This window comes from Salvelinus alpinus, chromosome 5 (genome assembly GCF_045679555.1).
Source record: "Salvelinus alpinus chromosome 5, SLU_Salpinus.1, whole genome shotgun sequence".
Taxonomy (NCBI): Eukaryota; Metazoa; Chordata; class Actinopteri; order Salmoniformes; family Salmonidae; genus Salvelinus; species Salvelinus alpinus.
In genome coordinates this window covers 28,160,544-28,170,576 of record NC_092090.1, presented here as the reverse complement: position 1 = coordinate 28,170,576, position 10,033 = coordinate 28,160,544, and the positions used below count along the sequence as shown (strand labels likewise).

At 43.4% G+C, this 10,033-nt stretch overlaps 1 long non-coding RNA gene across 1 annotated transcript; it reads left to right on the top strand.

Moving 5' to 3' along the window:
* Positions 1-3,321: 3,321 nt before the first annotated feature.
* Positions 3,322-9,634, top strand: LOC139575835 (uncharacterized). The gene is made up of 2 exons (XR_011675020.1): positions 3,322-8,287; positions 8,575-9,634. It is a non-coding gene; the product is annotated as an uncharacterized lncRNA (long non-coding RNA).
* The last annotated feature ends 399 nt before the right edge of the window (positions 9,635-10,033 follow it).

Genomic DNA, 10,033 nt, shown 5'->3' with positions numbered 1-10,033 from the left:
GGAGCATAGACTATACCATCCGTTTTCCAAGTCCATTTGCACATTTTACATGCCTCTGACTTGCAATAATGATAAAAAGTGGTCTAATTGCCTACAATTTTCTTGACATTTTGTTTTAATTATTGTGATAGGCTCATGTTTTACCGGTACGGCGTACCCCCACTATTTATTTTGCCAGGACGCCGTACCCGACTGTACCGCCTTACTTTCACCCTGGGTATAAAAGAACTAGAGACTGCGTCCAAGATGGCTGACCGTTGTTTTCAACGTAATCTACTCACGTTCGCATACGCCATTTCGAGGTTCCTGCAATCTTTCTTACTGGGATTACTACATCTGCGCACTAGCACTCAGTGCTCACTGGACAGACAGCAGTGTTGCATGAACATGCTCCGGGAACTCACTTGAGAGAAGCCAGCAGGCCACAGCCGGCCCGGTTCTTGTCAAAGATAGAGTGGGCCTGTCATCACTCCATGTACTGGGCAGGCTCTGAACTGGGCGCCACTGGGTAGCATATGTTCAGAGACATGTAGTGCTTGGTTTTTGGTGTCCTGAGACAGGGCAAGTCTGCCCAAATCTCTTGAAATTAATAATTTGACAAAAGAAAATAGATATTGGACCTAAAATTATGAATTCATTCTGAGGAATGGCTGCCTGTTCAATAGAGAGATGTACAGTTCTGCAACACAGAGCCAGTCAATGTGTAGATCATGGCCGTTTCCCCTCAGTTTTAGATCAGAATTTATTTGAATCTAATCTCTCAACTCATTAAAAGTGGTGTAAATGTGAAACCGATCCACCCAACCATGAAAATATGTGCCATATGGATATCAGTGTCACGCCCTGACCTTAGTTCCTTTGTTATGTCTCTATTTTGGTTTGGTCAGGGCGTGAGTTGGGGTGGGCATTCTATGTCTGGTGTTCTATGTTGTCTATTTCTTTGTGTTTGGCCGTGTGGTTCTCAATCAGAGGCAGCTGTCTATCGTTGTCTCTGATTGAGAACCATACTTAGGTAGCCTGTTCCCACCTGTGTTTGTGGGTAGTTGTTTTCTGTCTCTGTGTCTGCACCAGACAGAACTGTTTCGTGTTGGTCTATTTTTATTATTTTGTCTTAATGTTCTGAGTTAAAATAAATATTAACATGGACACTTACCACGCTGTGTTTTGGTCCGATCTTGACTACTCTTCATCAGACGAAGAGGATCATTACAATCAGTCTAAATGTAAGAATATTTAATGTTTCTTCCTGGCATAATAAAATCTGACCTGAGAAAATATGTTTGATAAACAGTTAAGGTTTGAATTGTGTAGTGCCTAACTAAATACACTAAATATAATTTGTATCACAACTTTCAGCAAATGATAAAAACATGATTACCATCTGTTTTTTGAAGAGGTTGCTGCTAAACCTTTTGATGAGGCAGCAGAGCCATTTAATACCTCTAGCAGATGTTGTGGTATATTCAACTGGGGAGACTTTGGCAAAGGCAAATCTAAGAACTTTTTATCCTCTTGGAAAAACAGCTTTCTTTTACACCTGGGTGACAGATCCATTGTTATAGCCAATACGTATACAAACTCTCCCTCTGTGCACATTTGTCAAAAGGCCTGGGAATTGCCAGGGACCTCACGATATTATCATGATACTTAAGTGCCAATACGCTATGTTTTGGGATTCTCACGATTCTATATGTATTGCGATTCGATACTGCGATTCAGAGAGACGAGAGAGCATGAGAACAAGTTTTGATCAGTCAGGGAAATAAATAGGCTCACTAATTACAAAGAATATGGAGAACAAGCTATAGCATGAAGCTATACTGAAGTTTTGGCGGAGGTACAACTGGCTAGCTCTAGATAACGCTACCTACAGTAGCATATATACATTACATGACCAAAAGTATGTCCAATGGCCGGCGAGTTTTACATCACTCCAGCCAACACTTGGCATTGCGTATAGTGATCTTAGGCTTGTGTGTGGCTGTTCGGCCATGGAAACCCATTTCATGAAGCTCCCGACTAACAGTTATTTTGCTGACGTTGCTTCCAAAGGCAGTTTTTACGCATTATGCACTTCAGCACTCAGCGGTCCCGTTCTGTGAGCTTGTGTGGCCTACCATTTCGCGGCTGAGCTGTTGTTGCTCCTAGACATTTCCACTTAGCACATTTCCACTTCACAATAATAGCACTTACAGTTGACCGGGGCAGCTGTAGCAGGGCAGAAATTTGCCAAACAGACTTGTTGGAAAGGTGGCATCCTATGATGATGCCACGTTGAAAGTCAATGAGCTCCAATTTTATACACCTGTAAGCAACGGGTGTGGTTGAAATAGCAAAATCCACTAATTTGAAGGGGTGTCCACATACTTTTCTATATAGTTTGTATATACATTTGAAGTCGGAAGTTTACATACACTTAGGTTGGAGTCATTAAAACTCGTTTTTCAACCACTCCACAAATATCTTGTTAACAAACTATAGTTTTGGCAAGTCGGTTAGGACATCTACTTTGTGCATGACACAAGTCATTTTTCCAACAATTGTTTACGGACAGATTATTTCACTTATAATTCACTGTATCACAATTCCAGTGGGTCAGAAGTTTACATACACTAAGTTGACTGTGCCTATAAACAGCTTGGAAAATTCCAGAAAATGATTTCATGGCTTTAGAAGCTTCTGATAGGCTAATTGACATCATTTGAGTCAATTGGAGGTGCACCTGTGGATGTACAGTGGGGCAAAAAAGTATTTAGTCAGCCACCAATTGTGAAAGTTCTCCCACTTAAAAAGATGAGAGAGGCCTGTAATTTTCATCATAGGTACACTTCAACCATGACAGACAAAATGAGAAAAAAAAATCCAGAAAATCACATTGTAGGATTTTTAATGAATTTATTTGCAAATTATGGTGGAAAATAAGTATTTGGTCAATAACAAAAGTTTATCTCAATACTTTGTTATATACCCTTTGTTGGCAATGACAGAGGTCAAACGTTTTCTGTAAGTCTTCACAAGGTTTTCACACACTGTTGCTGGTATTTTGGCCCATTCCTCCATGCAGATCTCCTCTAGAGCAGTGATGTTTTGGGGCTGTTGCTGGGCAACACAGACTTTCAACTCCCTCCAAAGATGTTCTATGGGGTTGAGATCTGGAGACTGGCTAGGCCACTCCAGGACCTTGAAAGATTGTACTTTTTAGAGAAAGAATAGAATAGAACTGTTTGGCCATAATGACCATCGTTATGTTTGGAGGAAAAGGGGGAGGCTTGCAAGCCGAAGAACACCATTGCAACCGTGAAGCACGGGGGTGGCAGCATCATGTTGTGGGGGTGCTTTGCTGCAGGAGGGACTGGTGCACTTCACAAAATAGATGGCATCATGAGGATGGAAAATTAGTTGTGGCAAAATGGCTTAAGGACAACAAAGTCAAGGTATTGGAGTGGCCATCACAAAGCCCTGACCTCAATCCTATAGAAAAGTTGTGAAAAAGTGTGTGCGAGGAAGGAGGCATACAAACCTGACTCAGTTACACCAGCTCTGTCAGGAGGAATGGGCCAAAATTCACCCAACTTATTGTGGGAAGCTTGTGGAAGGCTACCCGAAACGTTTGACCCAAGTTAAACAATTTAAAGGCAATGCTACCAAATACTAATGTATGTAAACTTCTGACCCACTGGGAATGTGATGAAAGAAATAAAAAAGAAAGTACTGTGCAGCCTGTTGAATCTGCAGACGTGTTGCTGTGCGTTTTGTTGCTGTGCGTTTTGCTGCCAACTTTACTTTGCTAGCTGACAACTTTACGTTTTTTTGTTTTGTTTTTGTTTTTAATTACCGTTTATATTTTTAGTTTTTTTCCATCGCAACTTTTTTCCCTCATTCAACTTTTTCACTCCGGACGCTTTATCTGGACATGGTTCGTCAACACCTTCAACAGCCGAAGCTAAGTAGTAACATTAACATGATGTCTTCTAATTGCAGTCGCTGTACTCATAATATACAGGAGAACGATCGCCTTACGGCGAGAATAGCTGTGCTACAAGCCCAGCTTCAGACGCAATCGTTAGGCAAGGGTAATTTCAGTGTAGGAAAGGAAGAAACAGCGTCTGTGCCACCAGTAAGTACAGATAGTAACGTTAGTATAAATCCCCCCGCACAGTCCCCGCAGCCGGACAACTTTCTCATGGCTTCTGGAGGGAAATGCTGTTGGAATGCTCAACCGGTGTCGCTCATTCAGCCGACAGAAACTTTCAACCGGTTCTCCCCATTATGTAGCGAGTCGGAGTCTGAGTCTGAGTCTTCTCTTGTCTCTACTCCTCCCGTTACGGGGTCTGAGACGCCGAAGGCTCCCACCATTAGCTCTGACAAATTGAAAACCCTAGTCATTGGCGACTCCATTACCCGCAGTATTAGACTTAAAGCGAATCACCCAGCGATCATACACTGTTTACCAGGGGGCAGGGCTACCGACGTTAAGGCTAATCTAAAGATGGTGCTGGCTAAAGCTAAATCTGGCGAGTGTAGAGAGTATAGAGATATTGTTATCCACGTCGGCACCAACGATGTTAGGATGAAACAGTCAGAGGTCACCAAGTGCAACATAGCTTCAGCGTGTAAATCAGCTAGAAAGATGTGTCGGCATCGAGTAATTGTCTCTGGCCCCCTCCCAGTTAGGGGGAGTGACGAGCTCTACAGCAGAGTCTCAGCACTCAATCGCTGGTTGAAAACTGTTTTCTGCCCCTCCCAAAAGATAGAATTTGTAGATAATTGGCCCTCTTTCTGGGACTCACCCACAAACAGGACCAAGCCTGACCTGCTGAGGAGTGACGGACTCCATCCTAGCTGGAGGGGTGCTCTCATCTTATCTACCAACATAGACAGGGCTCTAACTCCTCTAGCCCCACAATGAAATAGGGTGCAGGCCAGGCAGCAGGCTGTTAGCCAACCTGCCAGCTTAGTGGAGTCTGCCAATAGCACAGTCAGTGTAGTCAGCTCAGCCATACCCATTGAGACTGTGTCTGTGCCTCGACCTAGGTTGGGCAAAACTAAACATGGCGGTGTTCGCCTTAGCAATCTTATTAGGATAAAGACCTCCTCCATTCCTGCCATCATTGAAAGAGATCGTGATACCTCACATCTCAAAATAGGGTTACTTAATGTTAGATCCCTCACTTCAAAGGCAGTCATAGTCAATGAACTAATCACTGATCATAATCTTGATGTGATTGGCCTGACTGAAACATGGCTTAAGCCTGATGAATTTACTGTGTTAAATGAGGCCTCACCTCCTGGTTACACTAGTGACCATATCCCCCGTGCATCCCGCAAAGGCGGAGGTGTTGCTAACATTTACGATAGCAAATTTCAATTTACAAAAAAAAAAATGGCGTTTTCGTCTTTTGAGCTTCTAGTCATGAAATCTATGCAGCCTACTCAATCACTTTTTATAGCTACTGTTTACAGGCCTCCTGGGCCATATACAGCGTTCCTCTCTGAGTTTCCTGAATTCCTATCAGACCTTGTAGTCATAGCAGATCATATTCTAATTTTTTAATTTTAATATTCACATGGAGAAGTCCACAGACCCACTCCAAAAGTCTTTCGGAGCCATTATCGACTCAGTGGGTTTTGTCCAACATGTCTCTGGACCTACTCACTGCCACAGTCATACTCTGGACCTAGTTTTGTCCCATGGAATAAATGTTGTAGATCTTAATGTTTTTCCACATAATCCTGGACTATCGGACCACCATTTTATTACGTTTGCAATCGCAACAAATAATCTGCTCAGACCCCAACCAAGGAGCATCAAAAGTCGTGCTATAAATTCTCAGACAACACAAAAATTCCTTGATGCCCTTCCAGACTCCTTCTGCCTACCCAAGGACGTCAGAGGACAAAAATCAGTTAACCACCTAACTGAGGAACTCAATTTAACCTTGCGCAATACCCTAGATGCAGTTGCACCCCTAAAAACGAAAAACATTTGTCATAAGAAACTAGCTCCCTGGTATACATAAAAATACCCGAGCTTTGAAGCAAGCTTCCAGGAAATTGGAACGGAAATGGCGCCACACCAAACTGGAAGTCTTCCGACTAGCTTGGAAAGACAGTACCGTGCAGTACCGAAGAGCCCTCACTGCTGCTCGCTCATCCTACTTTTCCAACTTAATCGAGGAAAATAAGAACAATCCAAAATTTCTTTTTGATACTGTTGCGAAACTAACTAAAAAGCAGCATTCCCCAAGAGAGGATGGCTTTCACTTCAGCAGTAATAAATTCATGAACTTCTTTGAGGAAAAGATCATGACCATTAGAAAGCAAATTACGGACTCCTCTTTGAATCTGCGTATTCCTCCAGGGCTTAGCTGTCCTGGATCTGCACAGCTCTGCGAGGGCCTGGGATCGGGAGAGACACTTAAGTGTTTTAGTACTATATCTCTTGACACAATGATGAAAATAATCATGGCCTCTAAACCTTCAAGCTGCATACTGGATCCTATTCCTACTAAACTGCTGAAGGAGCTGCTTCCTGTGCTTGGCCCTCCTATGTTGAACATAATAAACAGCTCTCTATCCACCGGATGTGTACCAAACTCACTAAAAGTGGCAGTGATAAAGCCTCTCTTGAAAAAGCCAAACCTTGACCCGGAAAATATAAAAAACTATCGGCCTATATCGAATCTTCCATTCCTCTCAAAGATTTTAGAAAAAGCTGTTGCGCAGCAACTCACTGCCTTTCTGAAGACAAATAATGTATACGAAATGCTTCAGTCTGGTTTTAGACCCCATCATAGCACTGAGACTGCACTTGTGAAGGTGGTAAATGACCTTTTAATGGCGTCAGACCGAGGCTCTGCATCTGTCCTCGTGCTACTAGACCTTAGTGCTGCCTTTGACACCATCGATCACCACATTCTTTTGGAGAGACTGGAAACCCAAATTGGTCTACACGGACAAGTTCTGGCCTGGTTTAGATCTTACCTGTCGGAAAGATATCAGTTTGTCTCTGTGAATGGTCTGTCCTCTGACAAATCAACTGTACATTTCGGTGTTCCTCAAGGTTCCGTTTTAGGACCACTATTGTTTTCACTATATATTTTACCTCTTGGGGATGTTATTCGAAAACATAATGTTAACTTTCACTGCTATGCGGATGACACACAGCTGTACATTTCAATGAAACATGGTGAAGCCCCAAAATTGCCCTCGCTAGAAGCCTGTGTTTCAGACATAAGGAAGTGGATGGCTGAAAACTTTCTACTTTTAAACTCGGACAAAACAGAGATGCTTGTTCTAGGTCCCAAGAAACAAAGTGATCTTCTGTTAAATCTGACAATTCATCTTGATGGTTGTAAAGTCGTCTCAAATAAAACTGTGAAGGACCTCGGCGTTACTCTTGACCCTGATCTCTCTTTTGACGAACATATCAAGACTGTTTCAAGGACAGCTTTTTTCTATCTACGTAACATTGCAAAAATCAGAAATTTTCTGTCCAAAAATGATGCAGAAAAATTAATCCATGCATTTGTTACTTCTAGGTTAGACTACTGCAATGCTCTACTTTCCGGCTACCCGGATAAAGCACTAAATAAACTTCAGTTAGTGCTAAATACGGCTGCTAGAATCCTGACTAGAACCAAGAAATTTGATCATATTACTCCAGTGCTAGCTTCCCTACACTGGCTTCCTGTTAAGGCAAGGGCTGATTTCAAGGTTTTACTGTTAACCTATAAAGCGTTACATGGGCTTGCTCCTACCTATCTTTCCGAGTTGGTCCTGCCGTACATACCAATACGTACGCTACGGTCACAAGACGCAGGCCTCCTAATTGTCCCTAGAATTTCTAAGCAAACAGCGGGAGGCAGGGCTTTCTCCTATAGATCTCCATTTTTATGGAACAGTCTGCCTACCCATGTGAGAGACGCAGACTCGGTCTCAACCTTTAAGTCTTTACTGAAGACTTATCTCTTCAGTAGGTCATATGATTGAGTGTAGCCTGGCCCAGGAGTGTGAAGGTGAACGGAAAGGCTCTGGAGCAACGAACCGCCCTTGCTGTCTCTGCCAGGCCGGTTCCCCTCTCTCCACTGGGATTCTCTGCCTCTAACCCTGTTACAGGGGCTGAGTCACTGGCTTGCTGGTGCTCTTTCATGCCGTCCCTAGGAGGGGTGCGTCACTTGAGTGGGTTGAGTTACTGACGTGATCTTCCTGTCTGGGTTGGCGCCCCCCCTTGGTTTGTGCTGTGGTGGAGACCTTTGTGGGCTATACTCGGCCTTGTCTCAGGATTGTAAGTTGGTGGTTGAGGATTTCCCTCTAGTGGTGCGGGGGCTGTGCTTTGGCAAAGTGGGTGGGGTTATATCCTTCCTATTTGGCCCTGTCCGGGGGTTTCTTCGGATGGGGCCACAGTGTCTCCTGACCGCTCCTGTCTCAGCCTCCAGTATTTATGCTGCAGTAGTTTGTGTCGGGGGGCTAGGGTCAGTTGGTTACCTGGAGTACTTCTCCTGTCTTATCCAGTGTCCTGTGTGAATTTAAGTATGCTCTCTCTAATTCTCTCGTTCTCTCTTTCTCTCTGAGAACCTGAGCCCTAGGACCATACGTCAGGACTACCGGGCATGATGACACCTTGCTGTCCCCAGTCCGCCTGGCCTTGCTGCTATTCCAGTTTCAACTGTTCTGCCTGTGGTTACGGAACCCCTACCTGTCCCAGACCTGCTGTTTTCAACTCTTAATGATCGGCTATGAAAAGCCAACTGAGATTTATTCCTGATTATTATTTGACCATGCTTGTCATTTATGAACATTTTGAAAATCTTGGCTCTCTCTAATTTTCTCCTTCTCTCTTTCTTTCTCTCGGAGGACCTGAGCCCTAGGACCATACGTCGGGACTACCGGCCGTGGTGACTCCTTGCTGTCCCCAGTCCGCCTGGCCTTGCTGCTATTCCAGTTTCAACTGTTCTGCCTGCGGTCATGGAACCCCTACCTGTCCCAGACCTGCTGTTTTCAACTCTTAATGATCGGCTATGAAAAGCCAACTGAGATTTATTCCTGATTATTATTTGACCATGCTTGTCATTTATGGAAATTTTGAAAATCTTGTCTCTCTCTAATTTTCTCCTTCTCTCTTTCTTTCTCTCGGAGGACCTGGGCCCTAGGACCATGCGTCGGGACTGCCGCCCGTGGTGACTCCTTGCTGTCCCCAGTCCGCCTGGCCTTGCTGCTATTCCAGTTTCAGCTGTTCTGCCTGCGGTTATGGAACCGCCACCTGTCCCAGACCTGTTGTTTTTCAACTCTTGATGATCGGCTATGAAAAGCCAACTGAAAATTATTCATGATTATTATTTGACCATGCTTGTCACTTATGAACATTTTTGAACATCTTGGCATAGTTCTGTTATAATCTCCACCCGGCACAGCCAGAAGAGGACTGGCCACCCCTCATAGCCTGGTTCCTCTCTAGGTTTCTTCCTAGGTTTTGGCCTTTCTAGGGAGTTTTTCCTAGCCACCGTGCTTCTACACCTGCATTACTAGCTGTTTGGGGTTTTAGGCTGGGTGTCTGTACAGCACTTCGAGATATTAGCTGATGTACGAAGGGCTATATAAAATAAAATTGATTGAATTGATTGAAAAGCTGAAATAAATCATTCTCTCTACTATTATTCTGACATTTCACATTCTTAAAATAAATTGGTGATCCTAACTGACCTAAGACAGGGAATTTTTACTCGGATTGAGTTTACTAAACTGAGTTTAAATGTATTTGGCTAAGGTGTATGTAAACTTCTGACCTCAACTGTATATACAATATATACACTGAGTGGACAAAACTTTATGACATAGATTGACCAGATGAATCCAGGTGAAAGCTATGATCCCTTGTGTCACTTGTTAAATCAACTTCAATCAGAGTAAATGATGGGGAGGAGACAGGTAAAAAAATATTTTTTAAGCCTTGAGATAATTGAGGCATGGACTATGTGTGTGTGCCATTCAGAGCGTGAATGGGCAAGATAAAAGATTTAAATGCATTTGAATG